The following is a 13,410-nucleotide window of genomic DNA, read 5'->3' as shown; positions in this document are numbered from 1 at the left end:
GTGTGTGTGTGTGTGTGTGTTGTGTATTTATGTGTGTTTATGTGTGGGTGTATGCACCAGTCTGAATTCATTAATAACAATCTCGGAGTCACGAGTAATGTGTTAGCACTGCATTAAGGAAACTAAAGAGAGCACTTCCTCTCTGTATCTTTTACCTGAGGGAGCACAGATTTGAATTCTGTACATCACTGCCCCCATGTCTTCGATCATTCCTATCTGTCTGTTAAATAATTTTGAATCTGTGGCTGCCTGAAGGCTGTCTTGTGACTCTGCCCCTGTCTCTGTGTTTAACCCCTGTGTCTGTCATCTAAAAAGGTATTTCTACTCTCTTTTATTGACCTTCAAAGAAAACATCACATGGTGGAGAGACAAGGGATTCTTCACAGAAAACTTTGGCAGTTTTATGAGATATAAAGTCACTGATTCCAACGGAACCAAATAACAAATGTTACTACAAATACTACTGTTTATCAAACAATATCTGTGTGTTACATTCAGAATTCATGATGGATATTCCTTTTGTAAGTTTGCTTGAAACAGGTGTTTTCTGTCTTCAGAAAATGATTATCATAATACACATATATTTACACACATAGTAAACATGCATGCATTACCCCTGGGTCATGGGCATGGAATAGGACAAAATTTATCATTACAGCAAAGGTCAGAAATGTATATTACTGTTAGGGTCCAGGAGAAGTCCCACAAAGACCACCATTCAGGTATGCAATCAGTAAGAGTGTTTATATTCCAATCTGCTGGGGCCTGCCATCCCACACAAAGGCAAAATGGAAGATCCCAAAAAGGATATGTGGGTTCATTTTAAACACAGCTAAAGGGAGGTCCTAGAGCACTAACATCATCTCCAATATGATTGGCTCAAGCAAGTGGCAATCATATTGGCACATACTAATTGGCTCGAGTTAGTCAGGGGCTTATTAGGGCTACAATTTTCCATTTGGGGGCAGGTCTGGAGAAGTCCCAGACTTTGTCTTTGAGCTGCTGTGGAGGCTGGTAGGCCTAGTACTTACTGACTATGAGGGCTTGCTCAATGGCCCAGGCTTAGTGAGTTCTGTCTCCCTTGTCCCTCTTGTCAGGGGCACCAGGGATTAATTATCCTTTGTTTGTGGCTCCTTCAGTAACTGCTTGTTCAGTCTCAGAAAATTGAAGTTGAGGCCTGATCTCTGAGAGAAGACTGAGAAGTCTCTTAGGGCATCTGCTCCATCCTCTCAACTACATGCAAAATGCAAGGCAAGTAAGGTTGTTAGTTACATTGTTGTCTTGGAGGCAGGCTAAGTAAACAAGTTGAGTACACAGTAGGTTAGCGGTCTTAAGTCTCAGGTGACCTCAAGAGGTGTTATTAATTCTGGCTTTGAGGTTCAGAAAGAGTTTTAGTCTCTTAGATTATAGTAGGTATTTTTATCACAATGTGTTAGGGCCCAAGAGAAATGTATGCAGTGTAGCAAGAGTGTTTATTGTTTCCAACTGGTTGGGTGGCAAATAGTGAAGGGAGGTCAGATTTAACTCCAGAAACTATCTCCTATCCCTTATGAGGGGAGGATCATGATTGGTTGTTGTTTTTGTTTTGTTCATTGTTTCCTTCTCCTTTGGCATCATGGTTTATGATGGGAGGGAGAGAGGAGCTCCTTTAAAGCAGAGTTAGGGGAATTCCAAGGAGGAGGGATTAATCTGACGCTGATTGGTGGAGGAAAGATTAGTCTGGGGGCTAATTGGTGGGAGGCGGCAGTGGTTAGGGACTGAAACACGAATTGCTAAATGGTCTTATTAATAAAAATCTTAGAGCCCAATATTGGGTGAAAGCTGAAAGATCAGAGGAACAGAACAAGCCAGCCACAAGTTCTTTCCACTAGGAAATCCTCAGCCCAAAAGAACTACTTCCTGTATACTCACACTTTATATACTTTTCTGTGCTCTGCCATCTTACTTCTTCTCTCTGCCCAGCTACATCTCTTCCTCTTTCCACCGAGCTATATCACTTCCTGTCTATCTATACAGACCTCCAGAGCTCTATAGTTAACGAGTGCTGGGATTAAAGGCATGTGCCACCACGCCTGACTTTGTTCCCAGTGTGTCCTTGAACTCACAGAGATCCAAATGAATCTCTGCCTTCCAAAAGCTAGTATTAAAGGTGTATGCTACTGCTACCTGATCTCTATATTTATTATAGTGGCTGGCTTTGTCCTCTGATCCCCAGGCAAGCTTTATTTGTTAGAGCACAAATAAAATATTACCATAAGGGATCTTTAAGCTACGGGGTAGGAAAAGCTACCTTTAGCTAGCAGAAGACTGTGGGGCACCTGTTGAGCCAGCAGAAGGCTGTGGGGCACCTGCTGATTGGTTGCCCCTGAGTTGTGGTCTTCCTGAGAACTGCTTGCTCAGCTCCAGCCAGTTCCAGTAAAGGGAAACTAAAGCCTGGTCCCTGACAGGGCTATTAGAAACCTGTCATGGCTCTGGTTTGGCTCCCCAGCCCTCTCAAATGCATTGCTAAAAGTCCCCCCACACACACACACACGCTAACTTCTGAATTGTCAAGACATTCATTTTGAAAATTTTTACCAGATACTATTTATTTAAATAAGGAAAGATGGAAAGGAGTCATTCACTCTCCCTTCAAGTCAACTCAGGATCCTAGCAAAGTCAATCTTCTGTCTTTGAAAGACATATCTTCCATCTTCTTCATTGATTTCTTGTCTAGAAGATGTCTGTAATTACTGTTCATCAATTTTTAGATTTGTCTTACTCATCATACTTAGTCACAGGTGTACTGTAGCATGAAGACTAAATGAATGAATCTTTATTTTTCCATTGTATTTCAGTAACAAATGTTTATTTAAAGTTGTGTAGTACTAAATATATGACTATTTCATATATATGCATATATATATATATATATATATATGAAATTAAAGAATATGAATTTGGGAGGAAGTTGTGCGGGGTAGGGAGAGTTAAATATTGAAATTGGGGAAGATATTATCACACATAGAAAATATATATACAATTTTTAATGAATACATAAAATACTATTTAAAAGAAAAAAGGAATATTTTTAAGTAGATCTGCCTATTATGTGTTGAAAAATAGAATGACTAACTCATCTTTTTAGATGACACAAGCAAAAGAAGTATAATTTTGCTTCTATAAATCAGAGAATGAACATTTTAAACCAATCTTTAGCCTTAGGTGGAATTCATATGATCTTGTAGGTATATACGACCTCTTACTACATTGAGAATTATATCTACTTGATTGGATATTAGTAGACTGAATAAAAAAGAAATTTAACAAAACTTCTACATACAATTATAAGTATGGGTACTTGGCTATTTCATTATATATTTATAAAGAAAGTAAAATAATTTATTTGAAAATATATCCATTGCCTTAATCTTGTATGGTTTGGTGGGAATTTGAATTCTATACTTTTCCATTTTAGAAACAATTACAAAATTATTTGTAGATAAGTTCTGCTGGACAGTCTAATTCCTGTGTTTTGGTAATACTAGACATTTTACAAGCAACAGGAAATGATGTTCTAAGGAAAGCAAATTATATAGGGACATTCACACAGAGCCCACTCAATAAAACCTGGAAATGAAGGTTCACCGTATATATTCATATTTCAATGAATATTCAGGATCCTCTTTTACCTATATGCAGCAGTTTAAATTGCATTTTCCTTATATTGCTTAGGCAATGCAAAATATTGATGTGCATAAGTTGATTGGGTAATAGATAAAAAATAGATAATGAAAATGGGGTACATTTGCATGATGAGATGTTACTCAGCTGCTTAAAAAATCAGTCATGAAATTTGCAGATACATAGATGGAACTGAAAACAATCATCGTGAGTGAGCTAAACTAAAACCAAACACACAATCCTCACTTCTTTTCTTTCATACATGGATATTAAGCTATATTTTTGTAGTTTTAACTCTTGTATGTCTATGAGTGTATGTGTATCATGTGGTACCAGCAGGAGATGAGAAAATGATGTGGGATTCCATGAAACAGTAGTTACAGACAGTCGTGTATTGTGGGATATTTACGTACTGTTTGAAGATGCATTGCTGTTTAATAAAAGGTGGGACAGCCAATAGCTATGCAAGACAGAGAGTCAGACTTCCAGGCAGAGAGAGGAGGAGGAGATAATTGAGGCTAGCAGGAATCACCAGTCAGATGTGGAGGAAACAGGATGGAAAGTACAAAGATGAAGCCTCATGGAAGAATGTAGATTTAAAAATAATATATGGGTTAATTTAAGTTATGAGAACTAGTTAGAAACAAGCCTATATGCTTGTTTAATTAACATGCTTCTATAATTAATAGTAAGTCTCTATGTCATTAGTTTTGGGCTGGCAGTACTTATGTAAAAGTACTACTACAAATGGTAGCCAAGTTGTAGCATGTACACAGAGCCCCTTTCTTGTGGCATACAGAGACAAAGCTCTTTTTTTCTTTTTGTTTTTTGTTTTGTTTTGTTTTTCGAGACAGGGTTTCTCTGTGTAGCTTTGTGCTTTCCTGGAGCTCACTTGGTAGCCCAGGCTGGCCTCGAACTCACAGAGATCCACCTGGCTCTGCCTCCCGAGTGCTGGGATTAAAGGCGTGTGCCACCAATGCCCGGCCAAATCAAAGCTCTTTTAAGAGGCCCTACTGGGCAACAGAGCACCAGTACCATAAGCTAACCCTGCAGTAGAGGGCCTAGCATGTTATGGCTTGGCTCACATAGTCAGAAAATAGTGCAAAATGTCAGGTCCAGACTGAAAAAAAAAAAACCTCTGAAAAGAGATAGTATACTTAAAAATATGCTTAGATCCTAAAGAAAATAAGGAAAATGGATATAGATGGTCATAAAAATATTTTAAAAATAATAAAGTCTTTAAAGAGAGACTAAAGTAATAAATAAACTATGGGTGGATGGAAAATATCACACAGGAAATTTACACCTTACATGGTGCTTTGTTGGTTTTGAATGTTTAGAATGCTAATGAACAGACACTGGCAGCTGCTGGGAGACACTGAATTGTGGAAGGGACTGCTGAATTAAACCAACTTATATATATTTTAGGGATGTCTTGGCTTCAAAATGGAAGTTAAAAAATGTGTTGCATTGAGGGAGAGGTTCTGCCTTTTTTCCCACAGGAAACAAAAAGCTATGGATTTCTTCAAAATTGATAAAGATCAGATTTGACTGGGGATAACCTCCTGAAAATGTTAACCAAGGTTACAGACATGAAAAAGGAAATCAAGAAAGACTACAGGACAGATGGTATATATGCTGATCCTCTACTATTGGAACAGCTTTGAGACTGGATGAGACGTGATAAATCTTATTGGCTACAGAGTCCTTGTGATTTATTATTACATGCTGTCCTTTCATATGGCATGGATAGAAGTTTGTTTTATACAATCCAAACAGACTTATATTGTTGACAGATGCTTTTACCTGCTCTGTCACAAAACAAAATATCATCTTTAGCTGACTTGTACACACCACACGGCCCATACTTGCATTAATGTAGATATGTGTGTTACCTTTACACCTCTGTGTATTTTCTTTTTATGCTTTTCTTTTGCTCATTTTCATGTTTTCATATAATGAAATTCTTACAGTAAGCCAATCTCTCTGGCTACAATCCTGTAAGGCCTGACATTCTATTTCAAATGCTTGCCTCTTAAAATATTAATCTGTGTCTTATAGTAGTAGTTTGTTTCAACTACATTTCTTATCACTTTTTGTTTTTCATAACCTTTCTACCAATTACACAGTCACAGAGAAGCACTGTAATTGAAAATGTTATTCTGAATGAATGATCTTCTTAATAAGAACTGTACTTGTAATGTTTTGTCATGTGGAAGAATTATTTTTATTATCAACATTATACATCTCCCTGGTTAAATAAAGTTCCTTAGATGAAGGGCATTTTTTTCTATTTCATATTCAAAAACAGTAACAATAACAAAAAAAATTACAGGAATTCTGCAGAAATTCAATAAAATTTAATTATGTGTTCAAAATAAGTTCTTTTGTAGTCAAGATTTATTACTCAATAGACAAATTATAGATGATTCTTTAAAACACAAAATAAAAAGTAAAATAAAAAAGGCAATATAGACTATGAAAGATTAGAGAAAATTGAAGAATGTTAAAATGAAAAGTGGGGCACATAGATAAAAATAACAATAAAAATTCTAAAATCCTACACTATTCTAGGAAAAATGTATAATGTGTGGGCAGCATTTTTCATCAAATTCTAGCCATATAATCACCAAGCTTGTGGGAACACAAATTAAATCTATGTGGGAACTTCAAATTTTATGGCGACACTAAACTGTTTCAATTATCTGGAATTATTAAATGACATTATTATGTTAGTGAAATGAATGCACTGTACTATATAATGCACATATAAAACAACATAGCCAGCCCACTGTGAGTGCATACACAACAAAATCACTTGAATTACTGATTTGATTGTTTGTTTCCCTGAGAATAACAATTGCCTGTTTCATAAAATAAGTTGTATTTCTGGCTCATAAAGCCAAAAATACATAAAAATTTTGCAACCTAAAAACAATGACTCACTTTGCATCATCTAGTCCCCATAGATTACCCATCACACTCAGGAGCTCAGCCACATCCTGTTCGCTTTATATGCTAAAATCTAATTACAGAATGTTACCTCTCAATGTCAAAGCTTTAAGTGAATGCTGTTTTCAGCTTTATAATAAAGATCTTTAGAGTAACTTGTACATTATTACATGTTATCTACACAAGGAGAGTTTAATATAATTGACATAATAAAAGTAATAGTCAATGTTTTATATTTTAGGGAAATCATCATAAAAATGTATCTTCCTTTACCTGTAATAATAGCATACTAATAAACTCACCCTGCTTAAGATATGTTGTTTATTTAATAGTAAAATGACTTGAAGACATGATTTTTTATAATATCTTGGTATTTAACATTTTTGACAAGATTTTAATGAAAGTTTTGCTTTTTTAATGATTCATTTTTAACCAGGCTGAGAAAAAGTGACAAGGGAGTGCTAGTCCCTAAACAAGATATTTATATATATATATTTTTTACGGTACCCTCTTGACTCAGAGAACATTGCAGAATACAGAACTGAACAATGTAGGAGCCACAGGATATAGTGAGTTGTTGTAAATTGTCACCTTTTGATCAAGAGCCAGCCTTTGCAAGCAATGAGTTCTCAGGAGCTATAGATGCCAGCACTCGGTCTGCAGAAGTATGTGCCAGTTAACAGACAGGAATGAGTAGAGGGTCACTCAGTGTCCTTTCACTAGTTGATGAACTGTTTTCTGCTGATAGATTCAGGAAGAGGAGAGTCATTGCCTTCCTTTGGGTATCTACTGGTGACTCTATCAAACTACAAATAATCAAGGTTATTTCCAATTAATTGGTCAGACAGATGAACCTGGCTAAATTAAATTGGTCACAAACAGCCCAAAACTCATGAATCTTGGGGACTAATTAGCAAAGATAAGGAATAATAGTGATAGAAGGGAAATAAAAAAGGATGAAGGATGAGAGTAATTAAAATGTATTACATACATGTACATAACTACCAAAGATTAAAAAATCTACAAAAATAATTTAGTATTTTACAATCATTTTTGACATTTCCTTTGTTCATATTTTATACTATCATGAGAAAGATTAACAATGTAATCATTAAAGTAAATGAAATAATGTGTATCAACTGCTAATACAGGTAGACAATTTTTTGTCTGAAATTTAAAGGTTAGAGCACTAATATTTTTTAAGAATATATTGATAGACTTTGGAATATCAAAAATATACTGAATTTTCCACTTTGAATGCATAAGTCATTGGTTTCTTCTTCTTCTTCTTCTTCTTCTTCTTCTTCTTCTTCTTCTTCTTCTTCTTCTTCCTTCTTCTTCTTCCTTCTTCTTCTTCTTATTATTATTACTATTATTTAGTTTTTCTGGGTCAGGATATAAAATAGCTATAAGGCTTGTGCCCCCTCAGTGAATGTATGTTTCCTATCATTAGAAATTTGAAAATAAAACAATGTTTCCATGGAAACAAAATGAAACACCAATTGCTAATAATCTCAATATATCTGGATCAGTTATAATTGTGTTAGAGTGAACATAAGTGATATCGACTACCACAATGGTTTCCTTAGAAGCTCATTTCTCCATGCTATTTGTTGTTTGACCCCATTTTTCCAGATTAGTGGCTACTGAGAGATGTTTTCAGAGTGTAGCCCATTCTCTCTTCCAGCAACCTGATCAAGCCTGCTTTTTGTTTGTTGTTTTGTTTTGCAAGAATATCTGTTTTTGAATCAGAGAGATGACTACAAAGATTTTTAAATCTACTTTAATATTTATTTATATATATATATATATATTTGTTCACAGACTCACTAAATTATATCTAATCAGTTAAATTTGAATTGCAGATTTAAATCATATTTTTCTTTGAACACATGGAAAAATAAAGGGATAGATTGATAAAAAGAAAGAAAGAAGAAAGAGCATCAAAATTTAGGTTTTCAAGCCAATTCTTAAATATATTCTGTCAATGTGAGTCAGCTATAATATTAATATTTAATCAACTGTAAAAATATCATGTTTAATACCTATAAAAACATAACATCTATTGGAATGTCAGGAAATCTAGTTTTTCATTCCTCTTGACCTGGGAAAATGAAGCCAATAATGAGTCAGAATAAAGTCTTGTACAATACCTAAGTTTATTCAGAGCATCAGACAATTTATATTCTGAGGGATAAGGAGTCAGATGAGTCAAGTACATAATAAAAAAATGCAAGCCACAATGACACACGCATGTGGTGAGCAAGTCACAGGTGACATAACCATGTTTTTCTAGAGAGGCATAAAAAATAGTAATATCTGGTTGTAATAAACAATCTGAAGTAAATTTACTCCTATTCACTATACCTTGGAGGGGCATGAAAGCATAATCCAAAAACAATTTTGTCTTTTAAAGAAACTATGGTCACAAGCCTCTGGTCTTGATTTCTTGGGGTTTTCTCACAAACAAATAAAAATCACCTCACAGGACTCTCTTCTTGGAATGTCTTCCAACAGCAAAGTATTACTAAATGATCATTTGAAGAGAACTTAGCTGAGGATAGGAAGACATACAACAAGTTTTCTGGTGCTTCAGTCAATTTTCTTCTCATTGATCAGAATCTCTAATCATAAAAAAAAATCCTGAATGTGTCACTATGATTATCCAGAAGTCATCTAGAAGCCTGCTAGAATCTGCACATTTCTAGCTTATTTAGAACTTAATTTTCTTTGTTGTCAAATTCAGAGCCCAACTCTTCCCTAACCTGTGGTGTCGTGTAATACAGTTCTTATTTTTTTTTATATCCCATGACTAGCCTTGTAGTAATTTCCATAGTACTTCTATGTGGAAGAATAAACTTGTCAAAACTCAGAACTGAAAAATGGACAAAGTTATTATTTGTGACAAAGAACATCATATTTGAATATTAAGAATCGGTACTAATATTAAATCCTTATGGCATAGGGATCCCTGTAGGAATATGAGGCACTACTAAAAATTCTTTGAATATGGCAGAAGCTAAGGAAGCTTAAAGAGAAAATAAAAATATAAAAATGAATCTCTAGATTCAGTATCTGGGTACAGACACTGAAGCATTGGGGGATACACCACTAAGTGGCACAGCTACGTCTGGAAGGAATGCAGAAGTCATAAAGCCAGCACAGCTGCTTGAAAAAGATCCAGCAAGGCTGAGCCACATGATGGCTGCCATGCCACCTTTGGTTTTCATCTCCACTGGTTGCATACTTGGGGCTCTTTTAATATTTGTACAATTTGGGCATATTGAATTAATGAAAAATTTCTTATGACTCATTTATGTCTTCTCCCAGGAATGCTGCTTCTAAGCCCTCCCTTACTATTCCCTGCTTTTAGTGAGATATCCTTATCTACTTGAAGGTCTTCCTTACACTTTGGAGGTTGTGACTCATAAAGAAGCCAGAGGTCTATTCATGAAGTTCTGAGCATTCTTGAAACATCTGTCCCTGTACTTACATAGAAACAAGATATTCAAAACAAAGTAAACTTAGAAAGATCAACAAGATTCAGTGGGCTTGAGGAGTTGGCCACAGTTCAGATTACAAGCCTTTTCCCACTGTACACCAAGAGAATTACATGGCATATAACTCTGCCCTACACAGAGACATATTGATGAGCAAAGTATGGAATGGAAAGATGATAAAAGAATGAGATGTCAAGACCTCCCTTTCTTAGAAAAGTTAGAACATGCAGAGCCATTGTGGTATCATATGACCTAGGAACAACAAAATGCCAGGATTAGGCATATAGATAAATTCTATAAAGATACAAAATGTAAACATTGTATTATGCCAGAGTTTGAATAATAACTGAGGCAGCTTTGGCCTGAGGATTTTTCTTGGAAACTCTGACCCACTACATGGCAAAATGCCCAGGGTGGCTTGAAGATTTTGTTTTTGTCTATTGTCCTTGAAGCAACCAAAGCTACCAGCCCCAGAACAGACTGTCATATGCCTCTAGATTCTTAAAAATTAGGTTATGGTGTTAATGAGTAAATACGATAACTGTTTACTAATGATGTCAAAACCTGAGGGAAAATGTTTGGAAATGATAAATCTCTTCTATCATAGTTTATTAATGATAACTAAAAGATGAGCAAAAGGAAGTGAAACACGTATCCAAAGCCAATAATGTTCTATGATCTATGTTTTGGAACATCATGAATGTATCCCTGATTACTAAATTCTGTATAACTAAAGAAGTATTCTGGCTGCTAGTCAGTCAGGCTGCAAGATTCTCTTGACCACCATGGCCTAGCTCACTTTCTTCCCTCTCCAACTCCTTATATCCTCTGCTTGGCCCTGTCCCACCAGGGATGGCTCCGGTCAGAGTAGGACAAGCCACACAAAGATGCATTGCCTCTCTTTTCATCTTTACTAAAATGAAACTAAGAAGTATCCCATGTTTGACTTTTCTTGTTGCTGCTCTAGCATCTACCCATCTTCAGACCCTGCACTCATCTGGAGCTGGGCTCTAACAATTAAGGATTATTGGTAGACTTAGCCAGATTCTAAAGGAAGTATTGTAACAACACAAGGTATGTTCTTTAAGTTTGATCCTAAACTATCTTCAGGAATTCATTCTTGTCCTGTCAGATAATATACTTATATATCCTTAGAATGATGAAAAGCTAAGAAATTAAACACTGATTCTAACGGTATTTTTGTAATCTTGAGAGATGTCAATTTAGCTCAGATTTTTTCCATGTAATAGTCCTGAAACACTGAAGAGTATGCATGAAAACAGAATTATTACTTTCTTGCCAAAATGCCCATTATATAATCACCAGAAATCGTAAGGCCTTTACTTACATGGCAAATGGAACTTTGAAATAATACCCGAAAAAAAAAAAAACTTAAATTGAACTGTTATCTTGAATTATTTGATTTCTGAAAATCTCTTATTTTTTTTCTGACTAAGCCAGAGATGAGATGAAAAAGTAGAGATTCATAGTTTAGGAGAGACTAGAGGCTAGCTCTTCTTATTTCTAAATGTATAAAAGTAGAACTTACGAGTTTATGTGGCCTCTAAATATTAGGAACAATCCTTAGCTCATGGCACCAAAAAACCAAAGACCTATATTTAGACCATCAGAACAAGAGGAGTCATTTAATAGCCTAAGGGAGTGATTAACTGGACTCTTCTCTTGAGTTGGGAGAAAGAGGAGGAGCCCTGCAATAACCTCAGTTGAACTTAATTTGGAATAAAAATCATCTCATTAGGCTTTTGATCTATGTGCTGAAAGATTGAAAGATTATAAACTGATATTTTTATAGTTATAGGAGTAATAGAACCATTCCAAGAAAGGAAAAATAACTGTAACTAGAACATGTCTTAATTCTTCAAAAGGCAGCTGAACAAATCATAGGTAGTAGGACTTGGCAAATAACTAGATAATTTCATGGGGAACATCATATAAAATGCTCAAGTTCAGCCTTTGTTCCTCTTGGTTTGATTTAAATAGTGACTAAAATACAAAAGCCCACAATTGTTTATTCTTTCCTATCAGTCTTTTTGAGAATATCAATCTTTAACAATCACTGTACACAATTAAATGCTTTGTTGTTTATATTTCAGCCAGGCCTGCTGAAATATGTCTCTAAATTATATCAACATATAATTATCTCTTCTGTTAATTAAGACCAAATACCCAAAATTTCATAGACTCAAATTGTCTCAGAGGCATTTATGTAGAAGTGACATTGAAAAAGTCAAGGACTCTGCCATGTATGGGATGCCAGTATGCCTACGTGTCCTATTGCTTACAATCACAAGGGCACCAAATTTAACATGGAAACAGTAGTTATTAAACCCACTTTCAGTCATGTCTCCCTTTTTCCTACCAAAAAACTCACAGAAATTTGCTATGCCATGATCACCCTTTTGGCCTTTACTGCAATTAGAGTACACCAGAAAGAAGCCATTTTTATAGATTAAGATGATGTTTTCCACCACAGAAACCATTGCCTTGTTCTAGAACCCTTGAGCTCTGCTTCACAACTTCCCTACTGCAGCTTGAAGAACATTTATGCAATTCCTTAAGCTTGTTAGAAATATTTGTAGCAGCGTTAGAACTCAGGAGCAAATGGGATTTTTACTTGTTTTTGTTTTGTTTCTTTGTTTTGTTTGGTTTTGGGTTTTTCTTTTAAATTTGGTTTTGTTTTGAGGGAGGTTGCAAGGGTAAAGGCAAGATGCCAGGGAACAGGAAAATAAGTGGGATCAGAATGCATGATGGGAAATCTACAAAGAATCAATAAAAGTTAAAAAAAAAATGCCCTCACCTTTCAAGAGAACTTTTCTGTGTTTTTCCTGCCCAATGAGAGATTGATTATGTTGAGAAATGTGTAACATATGAGATACCAATGTTCACAGGAGTGATAAATACTGTTCCTAAAACTTCAACCAGGTCTACTTTCGTCTGTTAATTTTTTAAATCATAGAGGATTTTAGCAACACTCTTTTGTCCTGTATATTTGAGTAGATTTTGATGGATTCCAATATTATTAGACTTACAGAAATAAAAAAAAACTGGGGTCTCCTAATTAGTAGTCCTGAAATTGACATATCATACAAATTTAGTATCTTTAATAAATGAGCTTTATTAGAATAAATATGTGTGGCCGGGCGGTGGTGGCGCACGCCTTTAATCCCAGCACTCGGGAGGCAGAGCCAGGCGGATCTCTTTGAGTTCGAGGCCAGCCTGGGCTACCAAGTGAGCTCCAGGAAAGGCGCAAAGCTACGCAGAGAAACCCTGTCTC

This window comes from Peromyscus maniculatus, chromosome 15, assembly GCF_049852395.1.
Source record: "Peromyscus maniculatus bairdii isolate BWxNUB_F1_BW_parent chromosome 15, HU_Pman_BW_mat_3.1, whole genome shotgun sequence".
NCBI classification, from domain to species: Eukaryota; Metazoa; Chordata; class Mammalia; order Rodentia; family Cricetidae; genus Peromyscus; species Peromyscus maniculatus.
The sequence above is the reverse complement of the archived record's forward strand: the minus strand, read 5'-3'. Positions refer to the sequence as shown.